The sequence below is a fragment of the Pongo pygmaeus genome, chromosome 7, assembly GCF_028885625.2.
Source record: "Pongo pygmaeus isolate AG05252 chromosome 7, NHGRI_mPonPyg2-v2.0_pri, whole genome shotgun sequence".
Classification (NCBI taxonomy): Eukaryota; Metazoa; Chordata; class Mammalia; order Primates; family Hominidae; genus Pongo; species Pongo pygmaeus.
In genome coordinates this window covers 63,944,163-63,971,081 of record NC_072380.2, presented here as the reverse complement: position 1 = coordinate 63,971,081, position 26,919 = coordinate 63,944,163, and the positions used below count along the sequence as shown (strand labels likewise).

Sequence of the window (26,919 nt, the reverse complement as noted above, 5' to 3'; positions counted from 1 at the left end):
ATCTACATGGTATTGCCAGGGGTGGTGGCTCACACCTGTAATCCCAGAACTTTGGGAGGCCAAGGCAGGCAGGTCACTTGAGGTCAGGAATTCATAACCAGCCTAGCTAACATGGTGAAACTCCGTCTCTACTAAAAATACAAAAATTAGCCAGGCATGGTGGTGCACATGTGTAATCCCAGCTACTCAGGATGCTGAGGCAGGAGACTAGCTTGAACCCAGGAGGCAGAGGTTGTAGTGAGCCAAGATCATGCCACTGCATGCCAGCCTGGGTGACAGAGCAAGACTCTGTCTCAAAAAAAAAAAAAAAAAAAGCCAGGCACTGTGGCTCACGCCTGTAATCCCAGCGCTCTGGGAGGCTGAGGTGGGTGGATCACCTAAGGTCAGGAGTTCAAGACCAGCCTGGCCAACATAGTGAAACCCCGTCTCTACTAAAAAAAAAAAAAACAAAAAAAAACAACTACATGATATTATGAGAAATTAGTAGGATTAAATATACACAGAAAAATGAGAATGCCAAGATATTGATCATAACAATAGTTAAAAATGAGGAACAACACTTGGCACTCAGAGTGCCACGCTAATAGATAGAATTGATGCCCTCCACAGTCACTTGAGTACATCCTTGTCAGAGATGTTCTGTGAAATTCAGATCTGGGCAAGCACTTGCATTTGATAACTTCAAAATCTTCCAATGTCAATGGGTTATATATAGATCTATTTTAACATTTTGGGATTGTGTAGGTAGCTTGTTTTCTCTGCAAAGCTTAAAGTATCTTGAGCTATCTGTATATCTACCTGGGAGACGGTTTAGATGGAGGAGCCCAGGAGCAACCACACCTTCTCTATACATGCCAGAAGAATAAAGTCTTCTCAAATTGCAATGTGCTAATCACTGATCATTCTCTAATCTGGATGTGTGTGGGAAATGGAAACCAGCACTATATTTAAACTGCTCTTTGTGAGAATTCAAACTGGGACAACTAAAAGCCAAGGAGACAGTAGAAGCCCTTCACAGAAGCATTGAAGCACAACTTCAGTCGAGGTGGCTCCACAGATGTGGGCTGCAGAGGAAAAACAGCAACCTTTGTAACAGGCTGAGTTGAGCAGTAGAAAAAGTTTTGGCCCCTTTTGTTAAGAGTTTTCTGGGAGACAGTCACTTATGCCTTGCAAATGATGTCTAGAGATTAAATAAAGGTTTTCCCAGGCTAGAATGAGCATGATGCCTTCAGTAAATAGAGAGAAGTCAACCATGTAGTCTGTATGCAGTGAGTAGGAGGTAAGGCAGCTGCAAAGGCAGCCTTGGGCAAAACAGAGAAAGTTCAAATGGTACTTAGAAATTCAGACTTAATCTTACAGGTGAAAAAGACTTTTACATAGGAGATGTATTTATTTGGGTAATATTAGCTTTATTAGAAATCAGCAGAAAAATGTACAATGACACAAACACAAAAGTAGTTCATTTCTTGGTCATGTAAATAGTCTTAAGAGTTCTTGTTTTGTGAGGAAAGTTGTGTGCTTTGGTACACATAGTCATTCAGGACTCAGATTCACTGGAGCTCTGCCATCTTCAACATGTGGCTTTGGAGGTCATCCTGTGAAGTCAGTAGAAGGGAATAAAACTTACAGATTTTGTTTGGGAGGGTTTTACTGCCATACCAGAAGTTCCATATACATATACTGCTGCACTGCTTTGGCACAGTCCCACACCTAACTTCAAAGGCGTGTCAGTGCTATGGTTTGAATGCATACCCCAAAAGTTTATGTGTTGGTAACTTGGTTGACATTGTGATGATGAAGATAGTTGGGGCCTTTGAGAGGCAATTGGATCATTAGGGCTCCACCCTCATAAATGGATTAACTCCATTATTGCAAGAGTGGATTAGTTCTCACTGGAGTGGCTTTGTTTTAAAAGCAAGGTCTCTCTTTTGCACACATGCTCTTCCCCTTCCATCCTTTCATCATGTTTTGACACAGCAAGAAGGCCCTCAACATATGCTGAGCAGATGCTGGTGCCATGCTCTTGGACTTCCCAGTCTACAAAACCATGAGCTTAATAAACTTTGTACCCAATCTGTGGTGTTCTCTTATAGCAACAGAGAATTGAGTAAGACAATTGGAAACATAGTCTAATTGTTTGTCAGGAAGAAAAGGAGAGCCATCAGGATGGGGATCACTGGATTTCCTTTTTAGAAAAATAATACTGAAGGCTGGGAATAGGATGACCTGGAATGAGACACATTTCTCTGGGGCTTTTAGAAAGACCAGGTCCTGGGATATGTTAAAAGCCCAGATAATGGAGGATGAAATGTTGGGACAACGCTTTGGAAGTAGGGTTGAAAAGGTAGTTACAGACATTTTAAAGGGATGTGGGGAGCTGTGGGAATGCTTAAAGGTTTGTTTGAGCCTCAGGGCCCTGGATGAGTAGATGTGTTACAGAAACCAAATTGGAAGCATACAGAAGTAATTCTCAGCACGGTAACTAGTCAGTGACTCAATAGAACTAGAATCTTAAAATCTGATTATCCTGCTAAGATTGAGAAAGTTTATATTTTGAAGTTAACATAGAACAAGCAAGGAGAATGAAAAAGGGTCTTGAATCCTACAGCAGTGAAATGGTGAGCATTCTCATTAACAAACTGAACATTTCCACACGATTGAAAGCTCTTAACCACGGTGTAGAGCAGAGATGAATAGTGAATGACAGGAGACTCACCAAATCCAAGACAGTCCCCCAAATCACATCATTTATCATCTTTGCCTCATCTCCTGGGATTAGGGCCAAAATAGCCCCTGGTCATGATGTCTGTTCAGCAAAGTGTAAGAAAAATATTGTGTGAACTCTGGAAACACTTCACCCATTTTAAAAGTCTTTGCAAATGATTTATTTAGGTGTGTTTTCTCTTTCTCTTCCCTCTTTAGCCGTCAGTGGCAGCAGCTGAGCATCAGCCCAGCATGTCATCCTCACCTCCAATCCCAGGACATTTAGAGTGTTCGCCAACAGGCTTGTTGGTTTTGCTTGGGCCATTTTGAAACCATCCTTCCTCTTTTGCTCTGTCTTTTCTTTTTGTTGTGTTAAATGCCAACTATTCAGTCATGAAGACACTTATTTTAAACACGTTTACAAAACTAATTGTGGAAGCTGCAGAAAATCCTTTGTTTGAGACATTGTGGTCTACTATGTCAAATCACAGCTAGAAGGCAACTTGGAACTTAAATTATCTGTCCAGGAAATGTGGGGTTTTTTCTAAGCGGAGTCATTATAAGCCTTACTTGCCTTTCTGTAAAGAGGGGAATAAACTAGTTTAAGACAAATCAATCTAAATAGAAAAAATTGCAGTGTGTGTATGTGTATAGAAGAAGGAAGTGTGCATAGAAATGAGATATTACTGACCTGCGCAGCTAGAATGACTTACACATGCCCAGTGTGTGCCCAGTGCTGGGCTTCCAGCTCTAGTAATGTGATCCAGAGGGAGTAAGAGGGCTGAGGAATGAAGTAGATGAACACTTCAGGAACCCTTTCAGATCACCTGCAGTTCATGATCTAAAGCTTCACTTCATCATGCATATAAAGTGTGCAAAGGAATCTTAAGCCAGATTTCATGCAGCTGGTGATGCTACATGTCACATGATAAATAAGAACAAGACAGAGTGATTGATCTGTGTACCAAATGCATGGGCCGTATATAATTCAGTTGCTTTGTGAAGAACAAAAACTTTATCCATCTGATATGAAAGCCATATTGAAAAGATATAAATACAGACATAATAGACAGAGAAATACAGATGCAGCCACAGGCGTAGGCAGAGGTGTAGGTATAGAGATACATAGAGGTATAGAAATATACATAGATACACCATACTCCTTAGCAAATAGCTTACTCCTCGCCTTATTGTAAACTATGTTTTAGTGTTCATATTCATTTTAGATTATGTTCATGTTCATTCTCCTGATGGAGCGAATCACCGGCTAAAAGAAAAATAGGTAAGGTTTCTTATTGATGACATCAATTTGAAGAAAATTTCACTTTGTTAAATGATAACAGCTTTGTAAAAGTTTATAAGATGCAATATTAGAAACCTTTTTTACTGGTATAAATTTCTTATAAAAAATGACAAAGGATAAAAGAAAAGAAGAGGGTCACTGAAAAATTCATTGGAGAGTTTCCTCATCACATCCATGGTGGTTTTTACTGGTCTGGTAGGATGTGTAGATATAAGTGAAATTCACAGTATTGCCTTGTGGTTAAGAGCATGGAGTCTGTGGCAAACCATCTGAGTCTGAATTCTAGCTCAGTGGCTAATGGTTTGGACTGGGAAAAGTTAGTTGGAAGAGTGCCTCCGCTTTCTAATTAACCCATGAAAAGCACTCAGAACAGTGCATGGCATAATATAAGCACTAGAATAAGTCTTAGCTACCATTACTGTTGCTAATATAATCATTATCATCATCATCATCATTATAGGAATCATTTATCATCTTTCATTCATTATCAAAATGTCATTTGATTTTATGGTTTTAATAAAATCTGATTTTACTTTGGTACATCTTATTGACTATAAATATAACTACTTTTGAAAATAGATCAAGGAATTACCCAGAGTCCACATGTAGAGATTAAATATTGCAGGTATGAAGTGGGCAGGCAATAAACTTATGTCTAGAGGTTGATTGGTTTAATCCCAGGCAACAGATGAAATTTAGGTGTGCTGCCTACACCTGAATCTGACTGAGTATGTCACAAATGCTGGCATGACAGATGGAAGACCCAGAAGTCAAACTTGCAGTTTGGCCTCTCCAGCATCACTGAGCTTGGGGTCCAGTTGACCCTTGCTGTGAGAACCTGAAGTATTCAAAGGGAAACTCTGCCACTTAGCCCTGCCAGTCTGTTACTGACTACCTCAAGGATGCTCTGAGTCACCAAGATAGCCCAATCTAGAGAGAATGAATGCCCTGTGTCAGGCTCTTCTAGCTGTGTCTCAGCAGGTTTTAGAGGGACAGCTAGGGATGAGGTCTGGCCAGCACCATGACAGGTCTCACACAAGAGCCTTGTAAATTTTAGAGTAGAGGATTTGTTTTTGGTCTCCCTAGGGGTTACACAAATGTAGGGCAGGTTACTGTGCCAGAAAGCACTTAGCTTTTTAAGTTGAAAACGCTTTTAAGCTGAGCTTTCAAAATTCCAAAATTAGCTAATATCATGCTAAAAACCAAAGTATTTCCCCATAAAATCAGGAACAAAACAATGGTGTCTGCTCTTGCCACTTCAACTCTATACTGGGGTTTTTAACCAGGACAGTCTGGCAATAAAAAGAAATATAAGTCATCTGGATTGGAAAGGAAGTAGTAAAACTATTTCCATTTGCAGATGACATGATCTTTCATACAGATTTGTATTCAGAAAATCCCAAGGAACCTACTAAAAATGCTATTTAGAGCTAAGAACCAAGTTTAGCAAGGCTGCAAGATATAAACATAGGGAACCAATTTTATTTACAGTGGCTTAAAAAAGAATAAAACAATTAGGAATAAATTTAACAAGAGAAGTGTAAACCTTAACTCTGAACACCATAAAACATTGTTAAAAGAAATTTTTAAGGGCCAAAATAAATAAATGGAAAGACATGTTCATGGATTAGAAGTTGTAATCTTGCAAGATGGCAATACTACCCAAAGTGATGTACAGATTTAATACATTCCCTATCAAAATCCCAGATGGCTTTTTTTCAGAAACTGACAAGTTGATCCTAAGTTTTATATAGAAATTCAATGGATCCATAATAGTCAAAACAATCCTGGAAAAGAAGAACAAAGTCGGAGAACTCACACTTCCCAATTTCAAAACTCACTACAAAACTACAGTAGTCAAGACAGTGTGGTACTGGCATAAAGATAAATATGTATATCAATGAAATAGAATTGAGAGTCTAGAAATAAATTCCCATGTCTACGATCAATTGATTTCCAACAAGGGTGTCAAAGCAGTTCAATAGGGAAAGAATATACTTTTCAACAAATGTTGCTGGAACAACTGGATATTCACATGAAAAAGAATGCAGTTGGATCTCTACCTCACAGCATATGCAAACATTAACTAAAAATGAATTAAAAACCTAAATGTAAGAATTAAAATTCTAAAACTCTTGGAAGAAAACAGATGTAATCTTTGTGACACTGAATTTGGCAATAGTTTCTTAGCTATGACACCAAAGCACAAATAATTAAAGAAACATATAAATTGGACTTCATCAAAATAAAAACCTTTGTGTTTTAAAGGAAAACATCAAAATGAAAAGACAACCCACACAATGGGAGAAAAGTTTTTCAAATTCTATATCTGTTAAGAAACTTGTATCTAGAATACATATATAAAGATCATCTACAACTCAATAATGAAAAGACAAATAATCCAACTTAAAACTGGGTAAAAGCTCTGAATAAACAGTTCTCCAAAAAAGATACACAAATGATCAATAAGCACATGAAAAAAATGCTAGTGTCATTAGTCATTAGGGAAATGCTAATCAAAACCACAGTGCAATGCCACCTCACACCCACTGAAACAGCCATAATAGAAAAGATAGACAATAACAAGTGCTGGTGAGGATACAGAGAAATTGGAACTCTTATACACTGCTCGTGGAAATGTAAATTGTGCAGACACTTTGAAAAACTATTTAGCAGTTCCTCAAACAATTAAATATAGGGATTACCAAATGATCCAGCAATTCTTCTTCTAAGTAGTTATTCAAGAGAAATAAAAGCATATGTCCACACAAACAGTTGTACATAAATGTTTATAGTAGCCTTATTTATAATTGTCCATCAATCAATGAATGGATAAATAAGATATGGTATATCCAAACAATAGAATATTAATCAGTAATATAAAGAAATAAAGTACTGATACATGCTACAATGTGGATAAACCTTGAAAGTATTGTGGTAAGTGAAAGAGGCCAGTAATAAAGGACAACATATTATATGATTCCATTATTATAAAATGTCCAAAATTGGCAAATTTATAAAGACAGAAGTAGATTAGTGGTTGCCTGGGTGTGAGGGAGGGAATTGGTGGGTGGAAGTGTGGTGAATGGGGAGTGACTGCTAATGAGTATGACATTTTTGGCAAGGAATGATGAAAATGTTCTAAAATCTTGCTAACAAGTTGCACAACTATGAATATACTAGAAGTTATTTAATTATATACTTTAAATAGGTGAATAGTATGGTATGTCATTTATGTCCCAAAGAGCTATTATTTTTAATTCCTATTATTAGGTGACTTTATTTCTATGATAATGATATTCATTAAAGTCACTAAAATTGACCAGGTGACTGAACTGTCAGCCAGAAATCCATGTCACCACACTGCATCTGTGGCAACCACATTTGCCTCATGTATTGGTTCACTAATGCTATTGCTGATAGCTCAGTATAGGGATTCATTTTATGTGGAGTTTAAGTTCTCTGTACACTCTTAGTGTGGGAATTTTCAGATTAGATGACGGAGCGCACTGACTCACACCTGTAATCCCAGCACTTTGGGAGACTGAGGCAGGAGGATCGCTTGAGTCCTGGAAGTCGAGGCTGCAGTGCGCTGTGATTGTGCCACTGCATTTCAGCCTGTGCGACAGAGGGAGACTCTTCTCAAAACAAACAAACAAACAAAAAACCAGATTGGACATTTGCTGCTTCAAATTTGTCCTTGCTTTGGAGTATCACCTTTAAATAGCACAATGAAATTTTGCACTAGGCAATTATATTCTTCACAATGCCAAATGTATTGCAAAACATTGATGAACTGATATTAGCCCACATACTAGGAAGAAAAGTGAATCTGCGTGCATACAGTCCCTCGCATGGGAAAGATAACTATTTTTAAAGTCAGTTGGTAAAGCATGTAGTGTTGCACCCCATTTAAGCAAGTGATGGACTGGCTTTATTTTGATGGATATAGACTTGGAGGAAGTTAGCATCACAGCCTAGGAGGCTCCGCTCCCTCTCCTGTGCTTCCTGTTCCTTGGAAGGAATGAACTCCAGGGAAAGAAAGCTGGGGCCAGCCAGAAAGGAGTGGGGGTCAAGGTGCCTCTCAAAAAACCAAAACACTGTGAGGGAGCAATGGGGCAAGGGACCTTGAACAATTTATTTAGATCTTGCTGGAAGAGAAGACTGAGATCTTTTCTCTCACGTTCCTCGTCTGTGCAGAGACTTGCACAGTGTCTGAGATTTACTGAATGTTGGAAGGACATGAAAAGGTTTGAATTTGTTTTTGATTTTCACAGCTATTCTCTTCTAAGGCTAAGTTCTTATACATGTCTTTTTTATAATGGACACAGAGTAGAGTTTGCTCCTTATAAGAGCAAACTTCCATGGTGGTTTTCTTAAAAGCAATGAAAAATAAGTAGACTTAAAGTTTTAAAAATGTTAATATGTAGTTCAGCCCTACAAGCAGAAAAAAATTAAATCTTTATATTGGTTAGTATGAAAAGTCTTGTAGAGGGTGTTTTCAAAAGAGTTTCCAGGAAAATATTTTGAGACAAGGTTTTTCACTCAATTTTTCTTCCTTGCATGTTTCATAGAAGCTCCCACTGATTTGGGCCGTTTGACAGTCATTCCTTTAAGATGTAAAAGGGCTTGTGGCAAATTTGGGAGGATGGACTGCCTTTTCCATTTCTTAATTTTTTAAAATACTATTAGGAGTGGGAAGGGTATCAAATGTCCACTTGGAGTCAGGGAAAAAAGTAGCCCCATGAAAAAAATTCCTTGTGAGAGCAGCATAACCTACAGAGACCTGTGAGCAAGTGTCCAATCCCGACAGCCAGTCATGGAAATAGAGCACTCCGGGCCGCACAGAGACCATTCTGTGTGCCACTCACATGGAGTCTAGTGCAGCATAAAGCTTTCCTAAGCTCCACCCAGAAGTGTGGTTGCCTTTGTCATTTTAATTGGTCTGTGTTTGTGAAGTGGGGCCTCTATTTACTTATAGCTTGGGGCTTGTGTTTACCAAGCCTGGTGGAGGCCAAGTGACAGGGCCCCTGCAAGCTCTCCCGCTGTATCTTGAGGCACTTTTCTTTTCAGTATCTGTGCCTGTCTAATTCGTGAGCTTCTGTGAAGCAAGCACAGGAGGGTACAAGGCCTACAGGGAGGAATTACACCTAATTACTCAAATAATTGCTAGGCTGTTGCCTTCTTAGTCACTGAAAATAATTTCCAGGTCCCTGGCTTTTATAGATAGTCTTCTAGAGGCAGGAGGACACAGCCCCCTTTTTAACTCAGCCCATTCACTCACAAAATCAGAACACTCGAGCCTGCAAAATTAATAAGCACCACTTCCATTACATATATTTTAGGTTGTTGTTGCCGTGGCGATAAAGTCAGGGACATTGAATCTCCTCTGTTGAGCCATTGTTATCATCCCTGGCCATCTGCTGCAGAGGAGTGATATTCCATCTCATTTGCATGATGACTGATATATGGGAGGTTTGGAAGGACATATGCCACAGCAATCATGTGATGAAAATTAAAGTGAAAGTTTTGGGCCCAGAGCCGAAAAAAATCTGTGTATGCGCATGAGGCTGTTGATGTGCAAATGTGAATCATATTGAGAAGGTCTGAATAGGGAGGTGTGACGTAAGGAGGGGACACAAACGCAGGTGCTTATCTCTAAGCAGTCAAAGGCACTGGATGTCATATCATGGGAACTACCTTTCAAAGAAACAGCTTTAGTGTTTCCGTTCAGCCCACCAGGGAGGAGAGAAATATAAGTTTTGGAAACAAACAAAAAAGTAAGTTTAAAACTTTTGAACCGCATACTGCTCACACTGACATTTAAGCCACTTGGAATTTTAGCAAGTTTTTAGGTCTTAAGTCATAACATTCACTTTGGGTTTTTTTGGGAGGGGGTGGATGTTAGCAAAGGTTGAAGTTTAGAACTGTATTGATGGTTTTTCTGATGTTTGTTTTGAACTTCTGTTTCTGATGTCTGTTGTGATGTACATTTGAGCATTATTTTAAATGTATTTCTCTCTCTGTCTCTCTTTCTCTCTCTCTCTCAATCTCTCACACTTTCACTCTCTTTGGCAAAAAAAAAAAAAAAAGCGTATTGTATCTGTTTTGAGAAGAATTTCAGAATAAAATGTCATGGTGCAATTACATTTATACTGCACCAGTATCGCCTTTGTTCATATAGATTTTTGAAACGTGCAAATTTGCAACAGAGACTATTTGATATGAAATGAGACTTAGTACACTTTTTGCTTAGCAAAAAAGTAAAGCAGAAATAATTTATGAGATTGCAAAAATTACCAGTGAGATCCCAAATCTGACATCTCTCTAGAATTGGGGAGATCTTTGCGAGGGATGAGAGGTTAACACAATTGTATATGAATAACCAATATTAAAAAGATGTTTTATGTATGCTTTGTGAAAATTCAAAATTCTAATAGTAGCTATACATAAGGAAAAGAGTTTGTGGGAAGTCCCCAGGAAATTTAAATTGATAAATATTGTAGTTATAATTTTGTTTTTAAATATTTAGAGAATTGGATAAGAGTAGCCTCCTATAAAAATGATACTGTTCATTTTTGATAAACGTAGATGTCAGAAGACTCATCAGAAAGTTAAAGAATAAATAATACCAGAAAGGCTGAAGAATGAAAGAGAAAATACTAACCTTGGACAAAATTTTGCAGAAGGATGATTTCAATGAAATATTACTTAGTTATACAGAAAAATTTCAAAACCTTTGATAAACAATACTTTGCCTCATATTCCTTTTGTTTTAATAAAGCTTTTATTATAGATGCTTACTTTGATACATGTGGAAATAACTGGAGTGTTTTTCAGTTTCAAAGAACAAGGCAGTCAGCAGTCAAAGTATGCACTGTAACTTCTATAACCTTAATTTTCCAAATAAGAAAGTAGCTAATTGTCAGAAAAAAAAGTTCTATCAACTCTCATGCCACAGCTAATACTGCAAAATCCAATACACTAAAAAGAAAAAAAAAAGATGAAGAAATGTTGAATATAATTCTGTGCACTATCGTTATGTTAGGGAAATAGTAAATAAGTTCCAGGCAATAATCAAATTCAGAATCCAAAGTAAGACTAAAATTAGACTTCTGTAACTTTGCTTTTTATTTTTCTTTGCAAATATCATCTGTTTGGTATCCTACTTGTATGCCTGTAACCCAAGATTACCAGTGTTCTCTTTTCTCCTTCTTCTAAATATTCAATTACTCAGTGGTGATTATTATGTGGCCTTCTTGGCTTACTACAGTATTAGATTAATATAGATTTCTCTTGCCAAATTAGCGGAAATCACTGTTGCACATAAAAGTGATTCACTCTTTTTTAGTTGTATTTATGTTATGGTAGGAGCATCATTTTAAGCTTAAAAGCTTTTATATTTTAAATTTGGATATACTGTACCTTGGAGAGCATAAGGTGGTTGTATTTAAAACGTTTCAAAGTACATTGAAACTTTTATGAGATCCTAATGTGGTTATGTTTAAAGGAGTCTTTTTTATTTAGAGTGGCCATTAGTATTCTGCTATAACATGAACCAGTAAGATTTGAAGTTTCCTGGTTTCTCTTAAATTAGACAACTGCAAGTGACCTAGAAAAGACCAGAAATGTTAGGAGCTGTCCATGGTAGCTGCCTCCTTAAAAAGTTAACATACATACTCTGAATAATTGTCTTTATTTCCATTTTTAAAAGTCAGAATTAAATTCTCATTAGATAAATTAACCTGGTAGATACAGAAATTATTTGCAGATAATTAACAATCTTACTTGCAGTAAGTAACAACCTTACTCCTAAAACTAAATTGCAAAACCCAGTATAACTTTAAGCTTTCATAATGTTAATGAATGTTTCCAGTTGCAGCTTTAAACTATGTATGCATAAATAAACAAAATTTATAGCTATTAAATATATAACTCTTTAGGTTGACAACAGTTCATTGCAAATAGTTTCTATGGTAGTAGAGCAATGTGAACAAACATATCAAAAAAATATAACTTGCGTGACTTTATTGCTCTTGAAATTAATTCTTGTCCTTATGTGACCTGCCATGTCTGCTATAGAAATCCAAAAGATCATAATTGTTTGATATGAAATGCAAAAAGAATAGTTAAATTGAAAGTTTAACATCATGAAATTCAAAATCCCAAGCGGTATATAAACATTAAAAGAAACTTTGGACGGCTAATCCTAGGAAATGAGTTTTATGGATTGAATTCAACAAGGCTTCAGAAATGGTTCCATCTGCTGCCTAGCAGCTGGTGAAAGGATAAATTTAATTCATTAATTCATTTGGAAAAAAGGATCCAAGTAGTAAAGACTTCATTGCTCAAAATGCATATAGGTGAAAACACAAACTGAAATCTGGACCAATTGATCATCCTAGATAATGAGCTGCATTGTCTTTCCTTTTACTGGTAAAGATCTTAGTGATTGAGTCAATGCGGTGTTGATTTTTATGACAATAACCAATCATTCCCAATCATTTCAATGACTTAAAAAAACTCAGGGAAATTTAAAGTAAATCTCAGTTTTTAATCTGAGGAACTCCAGGCATTAGAAATTATGCACTTCTCATTTTGTGTATGTGTATATGGGAGGCAGTGTGTATACCTATGCTTACAATATATTCATGTATATACATCTATACATACACATATATATTATATACAAATTCTGAATCACTTCAAAGAAATGTTTATATTAAGCAGGGCTCTTCCCATTTGTTGAAATATTGAGGTAAGTATTTAGCACTTAACATTAATATAAGTAAAGTTTTCAAGATTCATATTTCCCCAAAGGTTTCAAGGTTCAAAAAACACTTATTTTATTTTCTCCTCTTTCCGCACTTCAAACTAGTTGCTCCAATCTCCGTTTTTGATCACACCCTGCAGAGTGCTTCAAAATATTAAAAAGTTTTCTATGAAGTAGTCTTCTCCCAATTTCTCTGCCATGTTAATCATTCTGACATAAGACATGAAGAATCCACAAGACATGAAGAAAAGATTTCATTGGCTGGATTGTACAGGACTTTTTAATATCTTTACGTAAAAATAATGGGGGTTTAATACCAAGAGTCTTGAACTGTTTAAACTCAATCAATGTGATAAGGTGTTGGAAAAGTTGGTGTTGCTTCATCCTCTTTAGCTTATAATCATATTGGTGGATTTTTTTTTAACTGCTGGCATTTTAATGAGAGCCAGGCCTCCCTTAGAAATGTATAGCTCACCTTTCCCAGCAAGGTAAATATCTCTTGGTGGCCAGTTAATTGATCTATGATAGAGATAAGAATATCCTTGAAAGTAAGGCTGCTTCAGTAGCCAGTGTACATTTTAGCAATTTTTTTTTTGGATGGTGATTTCATGAATGGTGTTTTGACTTTTCTTTCTCTGCGGCCCACAGCTCACTGTGGTGGGTTTGTTGGATTTACTATAAAGGTTCTGTTTGCACCCTGTGGGTTGGGTTAAGAATCAGGGTTTATGCATTTACTTGTACTGTGGCATTGTTTATACAGCTTTGGTTTAGTTTTGATCTTTTTTTTTTTTTTTTTTTTTTGCCTTTGAGGCTCTTCCACAGTGTCAGCTGCTGACTGATAGTAGGAAAACGGCCTCGTGGTGTGAATGAAAGGGACCTAGCGGTTGGTAAACAGAGATAAGGAATAAATAGAGCACAGGCAAAAGGAGATAGTTCTGTGGGGGCCCAGATTGCTGCCAGTCTGTTCAAGGGAGATGCAGAGCCTGTCCTTTTCCCAGATTAAATTAGTGTGCGAAATCTCCAGTGACCTCCTCCCCTTCTCCCCACACTCTTTAGCCAAGCTGAACAGCCTCTGCTGTAAAGTATTCATTTTATCCAGGGACAAGCTGGACAATAGAACTCTCCCTGATACTTATGGACAGCTGTCGTCATTCATAGTGCTCTCAGCATTTCATTTTTCATAGGAGTTAAAAGGCTTTTTACCTTGTAACTGAAAGAGGGCATAAATGCAACTTTGCCAGGTCTGAGGCTGCTTGGGTAGGGGGTAGGACAGGGGTGGGGGCGAGGAAGGAGGAAGGAGAAACTGCTCAAGAAAGCAATTCTTTTTTGTTGTGCTAATAAGATTAAACTAAGACAGAAATTAAATTTCAAATCTGGGCTCCTTGCTAAGAGAAAATATCTTTGATCTGAAAGTTTCCTAAAATTAAGGTCACCAGTGCAAACCAGACAATTCATCTCCACCTGCTCTATCCTTGTTTGGGCTAAATATGCATGTATTTTATTACCTGCAAATAACCACCGGGAAATATTAAGCCCATAAGATACCTCAGCATTCTCATTTTAAAAATTTTTTTAGTGATTTACTGCAAATATATTCAGCATTTGACTGATTAAATAGACCTTCGGCAACCTTGAGGGTCACTGTGTGGAGTATGTACATAGAAAATGCATCAGCCCATTGTACCCTGGCAGCTAATGAGATTGGTCGTTAAGTAAATGACACAAAGCCTACAAAAAAAGCTTAGCAGCTCACTAGAGTATCACAGAGTGTCCCTGCACACCACACAACGACACAAACACTGGACTAACCTAGCCCACCCCTGCTTTATTCTACATCACTGCTTCCCTGATGTCAGCGTGAGAGGCAGAACAAAGGCTAGGAGGCACCGGTAAGTCAGTCTGGCAATTAAGCCCTAGGGAGAAAGTAGAACAGATCTTAGCCTAACCGTGGGGCTGAAAGTCCGTTTCTCGACAAGTAGGTCAGAATGAAGGGATTTTGCTATCACTTCTGGAAATACAGCTTCAGTGATCAGTGTTCTTATTTTGTTGTTATTGTTGTTTTGTTTTGCTGTTTCACAAAAGTTTGTAAATTTAAAAAGTAAGTAAACCCCAAAATGCAAGTGAACTTGAATTTGAGAGGTAGGCTATTTGTTGGAGAAATGGTGCTTTTGCCAATAACTACCATTCAGGTTATTGGTTCAGGTTTGAAAACTTTCAAATGTATGAGGCAACTTTAAATTTAGTTAGTCTTACTGCTTCTGAAAGATAATGGAAACCTGGGGCATGAATGTGAGCAGTGAAGTTCATTCTTGACAATGTAAAATTGCCCCAGCCCCTAATATATATTTAATAACATAGATGGAATAACTATTTCCTTCAGCAGTGTCTTAAAAACCAACCAATCAAGCACAACAAAACAAGAAAACAAAAGCTCCTCTTTTCCTCTTGTATTTAATTTCTCTTGAATCTGGAAATAGAATCATTACTGTGAATCTGTAATATTGAATAGGATTAGTGGTTATTTGCTTGCTGTACTTGGGAAAAAATCAAAGCTTCTGACACTGGAGCAGCATTGGCTTGCTGTGTCCCTTGGAAAAATGCGTTTGCAGGATTGAAGTGTAACATTGCAGGATCCTTTGAGAGAAATATGGCAACAGGAAGTTGCCAGAAAGTCTTATTTGCCTTGCTGAAATGTCTGTCTGCCTTAGATTTGTGTATTCAGAGGATGTTTAGTTCAAGAGAGGATGATATTGTTACAAGACATTCAGGTAAACTAAATATTTTATTCTAAGAACTGTCCGCTAAGTGGGTTGTCAGTGGTTTAATAAACTCCGACGGTCTCATCGAAAACATTTCAAAAGTATTGTTAATGTAAGTGTGGTGTTTTCAAATAGATGTGTTCATAATATCAGTATCAATATTCAATTTTAAAGCCACTGTCATTTAATGTTAGAACGGCATGACATAATCATCTGTTCATGAATTAAAACTCTGTATAGAAATCAGTTTGCTAACTTTCATTACTTATACTGAAAAATATTTATTTATGTAAGGATATAGCAATATTGTGATACTGAATAAATAGCTTAGTAGTAGTATTCATGAAAGATTCATAATACAGGTAAATAATATGGTCTGGATGATCAGAGGTCACATACTTCTTTACCATTTTTTTCATGAAGTACTTTTCCTCTGTTAAATGTGCCCCTAACATTCATAACATTCATTTTGTTTATATAATTTGTTTAGAACTATATGTGTGTCTGTAGAGAATGTAACATATGTTGTATATTACCAACTCTAAGTATTGTTTTAACAATAGCCAGAAATTAGGAGGCAATAAATTTTGTGAAGAAAGTGGTAGAATAGTGTCTTTTTAATTTCAAGTAAAATGTATGTGGGGAAAATAGAGTTTGATTTTACTAAGTTGAGATTTTTCTAATATGTCATCTCATCATTATGCCTTTCATGTGATAGAAATCATGGAAAAAGGAAGCCATCTAAAAATGGCTACAGTTGCTGCCTAACAAATTTAGTTTAAGGCAGAGTTGTGCAACTAGTTTACTCTTTCAGGCATTATAAATGTATTAGGCTATCTTTCTGTGATGAATGTTTTATTTTTCAATCTCATGTATTACAATTTATTTTTCTATAGTTGCTAATGTTCCTCCTGTTAATACAAGAATGAATGTTTCAGAAAACACATAATTGTTTTGGCTGGCTGTAAATATTTTGCCCCCATCCTTACCGGTACAGCAAAGGGTGTGCAAACTTGACTGAAGTTCGTTTAGTTGCATCGCTGTGGATGAAAAGGAGTGGAGTTACTTTTACAGAAATGTAATTGTCATTCTTCAAAACAGAATAGGTCTGTATTGTCATTAAGATGGGAAGGCCCAGATCATTATTTTGGTTTATGCAAACTTGTTTCCACCTATATGGATCTTGCATCTGAAATATATATTTTTTTATTTAAAGAAAATATGCATGGCTTTATCTACTTGACAGCTTTCTTCTTTAAAGAAATTTGAGAAACTTAATTTGTGTTGTCAGAAAGAAACTTTGTATTACTGGACTTTTATTCTGATTCACTCATTTAACAAATAAATATTAAAATGCTTAGTTCAGAGGACTGCAGTAGATGCTGTTAGCAATACCTCTTTTCCACCCCTAAGGATCCCCATCTAAGAAGAGCTATAAAATGCTTCCTAGAGAATAAGGCAGTCATCCTAAGTGTATATGAGTGACAAAGTGACAAGAGAATCTACAACACTCCCTTTTTGAGTTCATATATCTGAAACCTGGTTCTTCCACTGACTCAGTCTGTGCCCTGGATAAGTTCTCTAACTTTTCTGGGCCTTGGTTTCCTGGTCTGTTAGATGGGGGCAAGAGTGATGGGAGATAAATGTTGCCTTATAACTTATGTGAAAAATTAAGTAAGATCATATACCTAATGCCCCTGGCATATTGTGTTTGGTGTTTTTAACTTTCACTTGCAGTTTGAGACAGCGAGGGGACGTGCCAATGTCATGTCACACACCGCCTGTGCATTTGCTCGTACCAGTACAGAACTCTTTCTCGTATTTTCACTTCCAGAGCCCCCAATTTTGTGAGTGTCCCTGAAGCATTGTGACAATTCCATTTTATGTGTCTGCGTGCTCATATCAAGACTAAGGTAACATGTTAAAAATTCTAAACATACATTAAGTATATGTGATTAAATTGGCTTATTATGCAGAGTTTTATTAGTAGCTATCAAAAGTATACCTAAAAATTTTATTACACTTCAACTTAAACTGTCTGTAAGCAGAAATATTTAATTTCATTTAATTTAGAAAGGGAACATCTATAAATCAAGTATTTACAGCATAGGTCTTTAACTTTTAAGATTCTGTGGTTTTCTGCTTTCTGTTTTTTTAAAAATTTTTTGCCCCTTTGGGATTTATTTCATATGTTTTTTGGCTTAGATTGTTTCTTTTAATTGATACATTGAATTTGGTTTAAGTTTTCCCTTTTTAAGGACATTATAATTGAAAAATATTTTATTTTATTTATTTTTATCACCTATGTAAAGAATCTTGAACCCAGTTAATTGCTGAATATTTTATCTTAAGGGATAAAATTCCATTCCAGTGAACTCAAGAGATATCTGAATTTCTTTACGAGTATTTGAATATAGTGTTGTCAAATGTTACATCAAATTTATAAATTTTTAGGCAAAAATGTATTACTCTTTTAGTTTAACTTTTCAGAACATTTGCTCTGATAGGGTTTGATGTATACATTTAAGTTGTAACTAGAAAGAATTTTGTTGCTGAGAATTTCCGATCTCATATATCTTGTGTCCATAGGTAAATTGCATTGACCTGCAAAAATGTCAATGCCTTTAAAGTTTTATTAGTAACTTATTTACACTATTAAGTGGACTTAACTACAACACTATAAGAGCATTTTAGATCAGACTATTTTAATTTCTTTGATTTATACAGTGCAACTAACTTTGAAGGTGCTAGATACATCTGCACTAAATATAGGTTCTCCAAATATTCCTAAATATTATATTTGTTGGTATGCTGGGTGAAATGTATATTAATTGATACTATTCTAATAAAGAGTTACACTTGGTAATTCTATAAAAATATTTACATTACTATTTTATAAAAAAATAAGAATGAAAATTTTTATGGTACACTTTCTCTACTCCTTCCAAGATTTAAAGGTAAACAAAGCTAGCTTAACTTAATTCCCTAAATTTTGAGGTTCCTTCATGAAGGAAACATGGCAGAAGGCCAGTGTTAAACCTCACCACATCCTTTTTTTCAGATGTGTCATATATATATATCCAGTTTCAGTATGAGTGAATTCATGAGATAAAACTTAGTTACCCTTACTTATAATGACAGGCAGAAGCAAACTGAAAGGAAATGGTTAATTTTTTAAATAGAATAAACAGTATTTTCACTCCTGGAATGTAGATTAAAGAGAATATGAAAACAAAAAAAAATTTATTGAAAATCTAATTTGTAAAAGAATACCATCAGATAGAAAGATGTGTCCACTGTTTGCTCTTTTGTTTCTATAGTATACTTGGTATGAATTAGAATGAAAGTATTTACCTCTTTTAAATTTTCTTTCAAATATCAAACAATGGTGGAGAATTAGTCTTAACATTTCTATTCTGAAGGGTGAAAATGAGGTGAGATTGAAATATGTTCATGAAGTAAATGAAATCAGGAAAACATTGAGGCTGACAATATGACTACTCTAGAAAGGGGCAAAAATTAGAGTATACAACCTATTATCTACAGAGTCCTGGATCTTTTTTGTGTGAAAGACACCAGTGTATACCAAAAGGGTTAAAGAAAATGCATTCTGTTGCATCTGCTTACTAAATCCCTTACTTTAGTAGAAATTCAAATTTTGTAAAGATTATTCGTTTTATTGATGCATATAATTATAATCACAAGCCATCTGCTGGTTTGGCAGGCATGGTTAAAATTCTCTAACTCTCATAACCTTTCAAGTACAGTGCCCTTGGGACTCTATTTCACTTTTATATTTTGGAAAACATGTAGGGACAAATAAGGGCGGTCATCTGCAGAATGTCAGACCTGGGGAAATGGAAGAACAGGGATAGGAGTGGATGCTGTGGTTATTTTAATAGTAGAGGAAGTTATTTTCTGTTTTCTTTTTTTGCTTCTGACTTTATGAAGGATTATCCTAGTTTCTATGATGTATTTGGGAATTTTTTTCCTAGGGATTTTAGCTCTGTCATTTCATTCCTGAAAGGCAGGTTCCAACTCTAAACAAAATGAGCAAACAAGAAAACTCTTCCAGATACTGCTTACATTGGTTTTCGCAGGTAAATTAGGTATATTTCACTTAGACTTTCAGAACTAATAGAATATCCTACTGATATTTATTTTTCCAAAATACTCACATTCAATTGAAGACCCTTCCAACCTTAGATTTCAGATTATAGAACAGCTTGCAGGTTTCGATACAGACCTTTTGGTTTAAAGGTCAAATTTCCAAGCATTTTTATTTTGGTATAAATCGTATACTGACCAGGTTTCCCATTCAGACTCACCATGGCCCGTCTTTGCTACTGTAAACATTTGAAGTTTGGTGAAGTTCCATACCCCATGCCCTACTTCCTTGGGAATGTTTCTTCCATAATCAAATCTTATCAACTGGAGGATCCAAGGGTCAGGTTTTGCATATTAGGGTTAGCACACAGGCCATTATCACAGGGGCTGCAAGTAAGCTGAGAGGAATTAAGGAAGCCATAGGATCCAGGGCTACCTGACTTTGTCAAATAATGGAAACATGCACATGCACAGCCCTCTCTCTCTCCCTCTCTCTCTCTCTCTCTCTTTCTCTCTTTCACACACACTCCCCACAACCCTGCGGAAATTCGTTGACTGAAGAAACGTGTCTTAGGGTTTGGCAAATGAGAAAAAGAACTTGTGGTACCAACATTGTACATATAATTTGTTCAGAACAATGATGATATATGTGAAAATAATTATAATAATGGTCCTTAACATTTGCGAAGTGCTTACACTGTGCCAGGCATGGTGTCAAGTTCTTTACATGCATTGTATAATTTAATGCTCATAATAATTCCATTTGTATCCTATTTTTACAAATGAAGCCACTGACTAGAGATGTGAAGATGTCCTTCCTTATGTCACCAGCCTTGAACCCAGATTGAGCCCAAATCTGACTGTTCCTCAAACCCTTTCCCTTAATCTCTCCTTAAGATATAAGTCTCTGGGAACAGAATAGAGAGGAAAAACCTGTGTCAGCAATATAGTGTCAAATGACACTGAGTCCCAAGTACACCTGGGTTCCAGTCATAGTTAAATATCATTAAGTAGTTGAATGATCCTGATGAAGTGACTTGACAAGTTGTTTTATTTTTCTTATTAATAGCATCTGTCACATTAAGGGTCATGCTAGGGGACCCCTGGAGACATTTTCATCCCCAAATTCTACAACTCCATGAACTTTTAAAAATTAAAACATCCTATGAATTTGAAAAATAATTCAAAGACTGGAGAATCACTCATTATACCTCTGTAAGACATGTATATTTAGCACACCAATTAACCTTGATATCAGAAGTAGCCTGTTCTGAGAATCACAGGAGCTTCAGCTCTGATGCTACACATTAGATCGAAAGTTCAACATTTGGCCAAATAGCCAGAAATCTTAGCTCTGTGAGTATAAACATAGATACATAGAAACATCTGGTAATTGAATTCTTCCTCTGAGTGTTTTAGAGTCAAGCAGAAAACATTTTTGTCCAATAATAATAATAATAATAAAAGCACTGACATAGAGCCAACCACTCTTCTAAGTACATTTTTTTTTTTTTTTTTTTTTTTTGAGGCAGAGTCTCGCTCTTGTCACCCTGGCTGGAGTGCAATGGCTTGATCTCAGCTCACTGCAAGCTCTGCCTCCAGGGTTCAAGTGACTCTCCTGCCTCAGCCTCCCTCCCAAGTAGCTGGGATTACAGGTGCCTGCCACCATCCCCAGCTAATTTTTGTATTTTTAATAGAGGTTTCTACTAAACCTCTACTAAACCATGGGTTTTCGCCATGTTGGCCAGGCTGGTCTTGAACTCCTGACCCCAAGTGATCAACCTGCCTCGGCTTCCCAAACTGCTTGGATTACAGGCATGAGCCACAGTGCCTGGCTACCTAAGTAGTTTATATCTATTAATTCTTTTCATTCTCACAATGTCACCAAAGCAACAGTCTATAAGGTAAGGTCAGCTAGCATTCCCTGTTTATCATGGAGAAAACTGCACCATGGAGAGCCATGCCATTTGCCCGTGATGCCGGGGCTGCTTGGTCAGAGCCTGGATTCAACCTCAGGTACCACAGCCCCCAGAGGGGGTGTGCAGCCACCCAATAGTCTGCCTCTGTGCTTTTACTCTATGGGCTTGTCACTAAGATTGCACTTGAAAGAAGGCTCAATTGCTTTAAAAAATATTTGAAAAGATAGATTACAGGTTGCTAATGTTTAGACACACTGTAATATTTATTTTGTATTTTAGATCTTAATTAGGCAGTTACTGTTATAATGCTTGTATAGTTTCCTCAAATTATTATAGATTAATCTGCAAGCATTTTTTAGTCTTTTGAAAATGCCAGGCCGGGCGCGGTGGCTCACGCTTGTAATCCCAGCACTTTGGGAGGCCGAGGCGGGCGGATCACGAGGTCAGGAGATCGAGACCGCAGTGAAACCCCGTCTCTACTAAAAATATAAAAAAATTAGCCAGGCGTGGTGGCGGGCGCCTGTAGTCCCAGCTACTCGGAGAGGCTGAGGCAGGAGAATGGCGTGAACCTGGGAGGCGGAGCTTGCAGTGAGCCGAGATCGCACCACTGGACTTCAGCCTGGGCTACAGAGCGAGACTCCGTCTCAAAAAAAAAAAAAAAAAAAGAAAAGAAAATGCCATGTTGAAAGTGTACTAATAAATAAAAAGAGTCAAGTTATTGAGGGTTGACAAAAATCACTTAGAAGAGAAACTGTATTTAAAATCATTTTATTCTCCTCAGTACCTAGCGGAGAAACTTTAACATATTGAGAAATGTATACATGTTTGTCTATATAAAAGAAAGCATGTAGAAATGAAGAATTTCCCCAGTTTTGTGCCTCTAATGGAAAAAAAAAAAAGAAGGAAGAGTTTCAGTTACATTATTATAGCTCCTCCTAGGTAGATGCCACATCATATTCACAAGAGATTAAAATATTTTATTCCAGCTGAATATGATTTAAAATGATTTTGTATTTTTCATGTACTAAAGTTTCTAAGACAGTGAAGTCAAAAACGTAACTATCAGAGTTAGAACATTGTGAGCAAGTTATTTAGGTTCTGTGCAATCAGTTGACTAAGAAATATTTAGAGGCCTAAAAGTATCAGAAGTATAGACAATGAATATTAGCCACAGTAGAAGAAAGTGATATGTAGGCAAAGCTGCCAGTCTTGTCTGTGTTGTTGACATGCTAGGGCAGGCTTGCACAGCACCCTCTACAAAGACAGAATAGGCTGTGGCCACATGCAGTTTCGCTATACTACTCAGCGTTAATGTATGTAGGGCCAGAGCACCTCACCAGGCATAGCCAATTCTATTTTTCCTCCAAAAAATAAAGTTCTAGCTTAAAGAATAGAATGACCACCTTTGTTTAGAGGTAACATCAGGGAAGATTTTATAGAAGAGGCATTTAAGGAGTCTTGAATCCATCCATTCAACAAACATATTGAGCATTGACTAGGTTCCAGCAATTGAATCAAGAAGTGAGAATGCAGACATAAGTACACAAGGAGCTTATTCCAGTGCAGGTGACAGGAGCAAATGGCAATCACAGTACAGTAGGACCTGTCCTATGCAAGAGGCAAGCCCAGGACATATATTTGAAAACTGGTAAAGAGTCATAAATGACAGGCTTCTGGCTTGGATTACCAGATGAATGGTTAGCCAAGATAGGCGATTCGGTAGGAAGAGGTTGTTTAGAGGAAAAAATAATGGGTCCTTTCTTGTACATATTGAATGAGAGACAACCGGGTGGTGATGTTGAGTGTACAGTTGATCAGTGGATCTGAAATTCAGGAGTGAGACCTGGGATGAAGAAATACACCTTTGGATGTGGTTTCCAAGGAGAATATATAGAGTGAGACATAAACCAGAGACATAAGCAGCTTCTTCAGGAAAAGACTGAGCAATCATGTGAGTTGCTCTGAAAATCCTGCACCATTAGATGTGCCAGATAGCAGGCCATGAGTTGTGTAGTGAAAGCAAGGTAAGAAAAGAAAGGAAATCTCTGGGAATATTAAGAAGTTTGACCCTGAAAAACAGAGATAGTAATATATAAAGAAGAAATGTGTTTCTATGCTGAGGAGAAAGAACCAGGAGAGATAAGAAAACAGGAAAGTTTTAAGATATGGAAGAAAGAAAAAGTAGATGAAATAGGAAACAAATGTAAAGTGAGCCCAGTGGAGAACCCATCCTTAGAAAGAAGGAGAGGATCTCTTTCTTCCTCTAAAACCAGAAGAAAGAAGGAATGCACGCAGATGGAGACACCTTTATAAGCCTACGGATGAGATGTTAAGACTATTCAGAATTAATAGTCTCAAAATTTTCTGTAAAATGAGGTAGGAAAATTCCATAAACTCAGTGTGAAATGGTTTTAAACTGCAAGGTCCTTTAACATGTTAGTTTTTATTAATTATTATATTTACATGGTATAATTAAAAAGAAAACATTCTAACACTTAAATTTTGTATTATCATACATCAATTATATATAATTGATATTGGCATAGAAACTCAGAAAACTAAAAGACTAATGAGAACCAGAAAAGCTAGCAATTTTTCTCTTGGATTTGAAAGTCTTAAACAATTTACGCAATTAGAAAGGCTAAAGGGAAAATGGAGGCTGGGCTTGGTGGCTCATGCCTGTAATTACAGCACTTTGGGAGGCCGAGGTGGGTGGATCGCTTGAGCCCAGCAGTTCGAGACCAGCCTGGACAATATGACAAAACTCTGTCTCTACAAAATATAGAAAAATAAGCCAGGTGTGGTGTCATCTGCTTGTGGTCCCAGCTACTCAGGAGGCTGAGGTGGGAGGATTGCTTGAGCCAGGGAGGTAGAGGCTGCAGTGAGCCATGATTATGCCTCTGCACTCCAGTCTGGGTGACAGAGTGAGACCCTGTCTCAAAAAAGGGGTTTGGGGTTGGGAAATGGAAACCGTTCTCCCATCTGGGGTCCTATAAGAAAGAATAGGAGGCGTGAGAGAGGGAAGACGTTGACTTCTCTAATAGAGACCACATGTTGGGGAGTTGAAAGTCACATGTTTGGATCATAGCAGGCAGCTGATACACGTCTGTTCTTAATTTCCAGTGTGTTTTTTTTTTTTTTTTTGTATTTTTCTTTTTTATAATGGGGTTAGAACTTCAACTGCTTGCATTGTCTTCACCTTTACCGCCTCCACCCTATCTAGGCTCATCTTCTCATACCCAGTTGACTGCCATGATCCAAAAACTGATTTCCCTGTGTGATGCCAGCGCTCAAAGCTGTCCAAGAGCGGCCTATCATTCTTAAAACAGCATGCAGTCACCTTACTGTTATCTGTATGGTTCCACCTGTTTTCTTAACAGCTTTCTTGAGATATAATTCACATACCATACAATTTACCCATTTCAAGTGTACAGTTTAATGGTTTTTAGTATATTCAGAGTTTTGCATTCATCACCATGGTCAACTTTAGAACATTTTTTGTTTCACAAAAAAGAAACTCTGCACCCTTCTCTATCACCTTCCAAAGGGAAGATGCACCGTCTTCCTCCCAGCCCTGGGCAACAATTCATCTACTTTATGTCTCTATAGATTTGCTTATTCTGGGCATTTCATATAAATAGAGTTACATAATATGTGATCTTTTTTGCCTAACTTCTTTCACTTCGCATGTTTTCAAGGCTCATCCATGTTTTGGCATATATAAGTACTTCATTCCTTTTATTGGTATAGATATAGGGGGTACAAGTGCAGTTTTGTTACATGGATATATTGCACAGTGGTGAAGTCTGAGTTTTTAGTGTCACCATCATCAAAATAGGGTATGTTATACCCATTAAGTAATTTCTCATCCCTCACCCACCTCCCGCCCTTCCGAGTCTCCCATGTCTATTATTCAACTTTCTATGTCCATGTGCATACATCATTCCCATTTATTAGTGAGAATATGTGGTATTCTCACTGTTTCCAACTTATTTCCCTTAGGATAATGGCATCTAGTTCCATTCATCTTGCTACAAAGGAGATGGTTTCATTCTTTTCTATGGTTGAGTAGTATTCCGTCGTGTATATATGTATGTGCACGTGTGTGTGTATGCCACATTTTCTTCCTCCAGTAATCCGTTGATGGACAATTAGGTGGATTTCACGTCTTTGCTATTGTGACTAATGATACAAAAAACATACATGTGCAGGTATATTTTTGGTTTAATAATTTTTTTCCTTTGGGTAGATACCAGTGGTGGTATTCCTGGATTGAATGGTAGTTCTGTTTTTAGTTCTTTGAGAAATGTCTTTACTGTTTTCTACAGAGGTTGCACTAATTTAGCACTTCATTCTTTTTTATTGCTGAATAATATTCCACAGATTGGATATACTACCTCTTGTTTTCCTTTAATTGGTTGATAGACATTTGAGTTGTTTCCAATTTTTGGCTACTGTGAATAATGCTGTTATGAATATTTATGTACAACTTCTCAAGTAGACACGTTTTCATTCTTCTTGGGTATGTACCTAGAAGTCAAATTGTTGGATTATATAGTAACTCTATGTTTAACCATTTGAGAAATTGCCAGCTATTTTTCAATGTTGCTGAACATTTTACATTTCTACTAGCAACATGTGAAGGTTGGATTTCTTCACATCCTCATCGACACTTGCTATTGTCAGTCTTTTTTATTTTAGCCATCTTAATGGGTTCACAGTGGTATCTCATCGTGATTTTAATTTGCATTTCCCTAATGATAATGATGTTGAACATCTTCTCATGTGCTTATCGCTCATTTGTATATCTTCTTTGTAGAAATGTGTATTCAAGTCCTTTGCCCATTTTTGATTGGGTTGTCTTTTTATTATTGAGCTGTAATTGTTTTTTATTTATTCTAGATACAAGGGCTTTAAACTGTTTACACTATGGCACATGGTTTTGCATCCTTTCTTCAATCAGCAAAGGTCATTCCTGCCTCAATCTAAAATAGCCCATCCTCTAGCCTACATTATTGTCCCATTGCATTTATCACTGCTTTCAACTGCATTGCATATTTATTATTTCCTTGTTTTTGAGTTTGGCTCCCACACTGAAATATAATATCTGTGTTATCCATCCCTTCATCTCCATCACCCATCTTGTGATGATGATAGATTGTTTTAATTGAACAAATGCGCTTTAGTGCAAGAGTCCAATCCCAGTGCTACTCCTCAGGAGCTGTGTGACCTCAGGCAAGCACTGAGGTGCTCTGCATTTCAATCTCCTCACTTGAAAGATGGAAATAATTAATAGCTCCTGATTGATATATTTGTTATGCAGATTGAGTTAATATACATAAAGCATTTATAATA

General features: G+C 36.9%; 1 protein-coding gene and 1 long non-coding RNA gene across 4 annotated transcripts in view; both read left to right on the top strand.

Annotated features, from left to right (window-relative positions):
• ST18 (ST18 C2H2C-type zinc finger transcription factor) overlaps positions 1-26,919 on the top strand; it is a 304,120-nt gene that overhangs the window by 150,177 nt on the left and 127,024 nt on the right. Inside the window, exon 1 of one of the 2 annotated variants that reach the window (XM_063668772.1) lies at positions 17,432-17,451. The exons of the other annotated variant lie outside the window; for it this stretch is intronic. The gene's annotated coding sequence lies outside the window, so the exon portion shown is untranslated. Of the gene's footprint in view, positions 1-17,431; positions 17,452-26,919 lie in introns of those variants that run through there. 2 annotated transcript variants of the gene reach the window in all.
• LOC129042770 (uncharacterized) overlaps positions 1-26,919 on the top strand; it is a 185,000-nt gene that overhangs the window by 150,697 nt on the left and 7,384 nt on the right. Inside the window, exon 3 of one of the 2 annotated variants that reach the window (XR_008504199.2) lies at positions 17,373-17,451. The exons of the other annotated variant lie outside the window; for it this stretch is intronic. This is a non-coding gene — a long non-coding RNA (uncharacterized LOC129042770). The remainder of the gene's footprint in view (positions 1-17,372; positions 17,452-26,919) is intronic. 2 annotated transcript variants of the gene reach the window in all.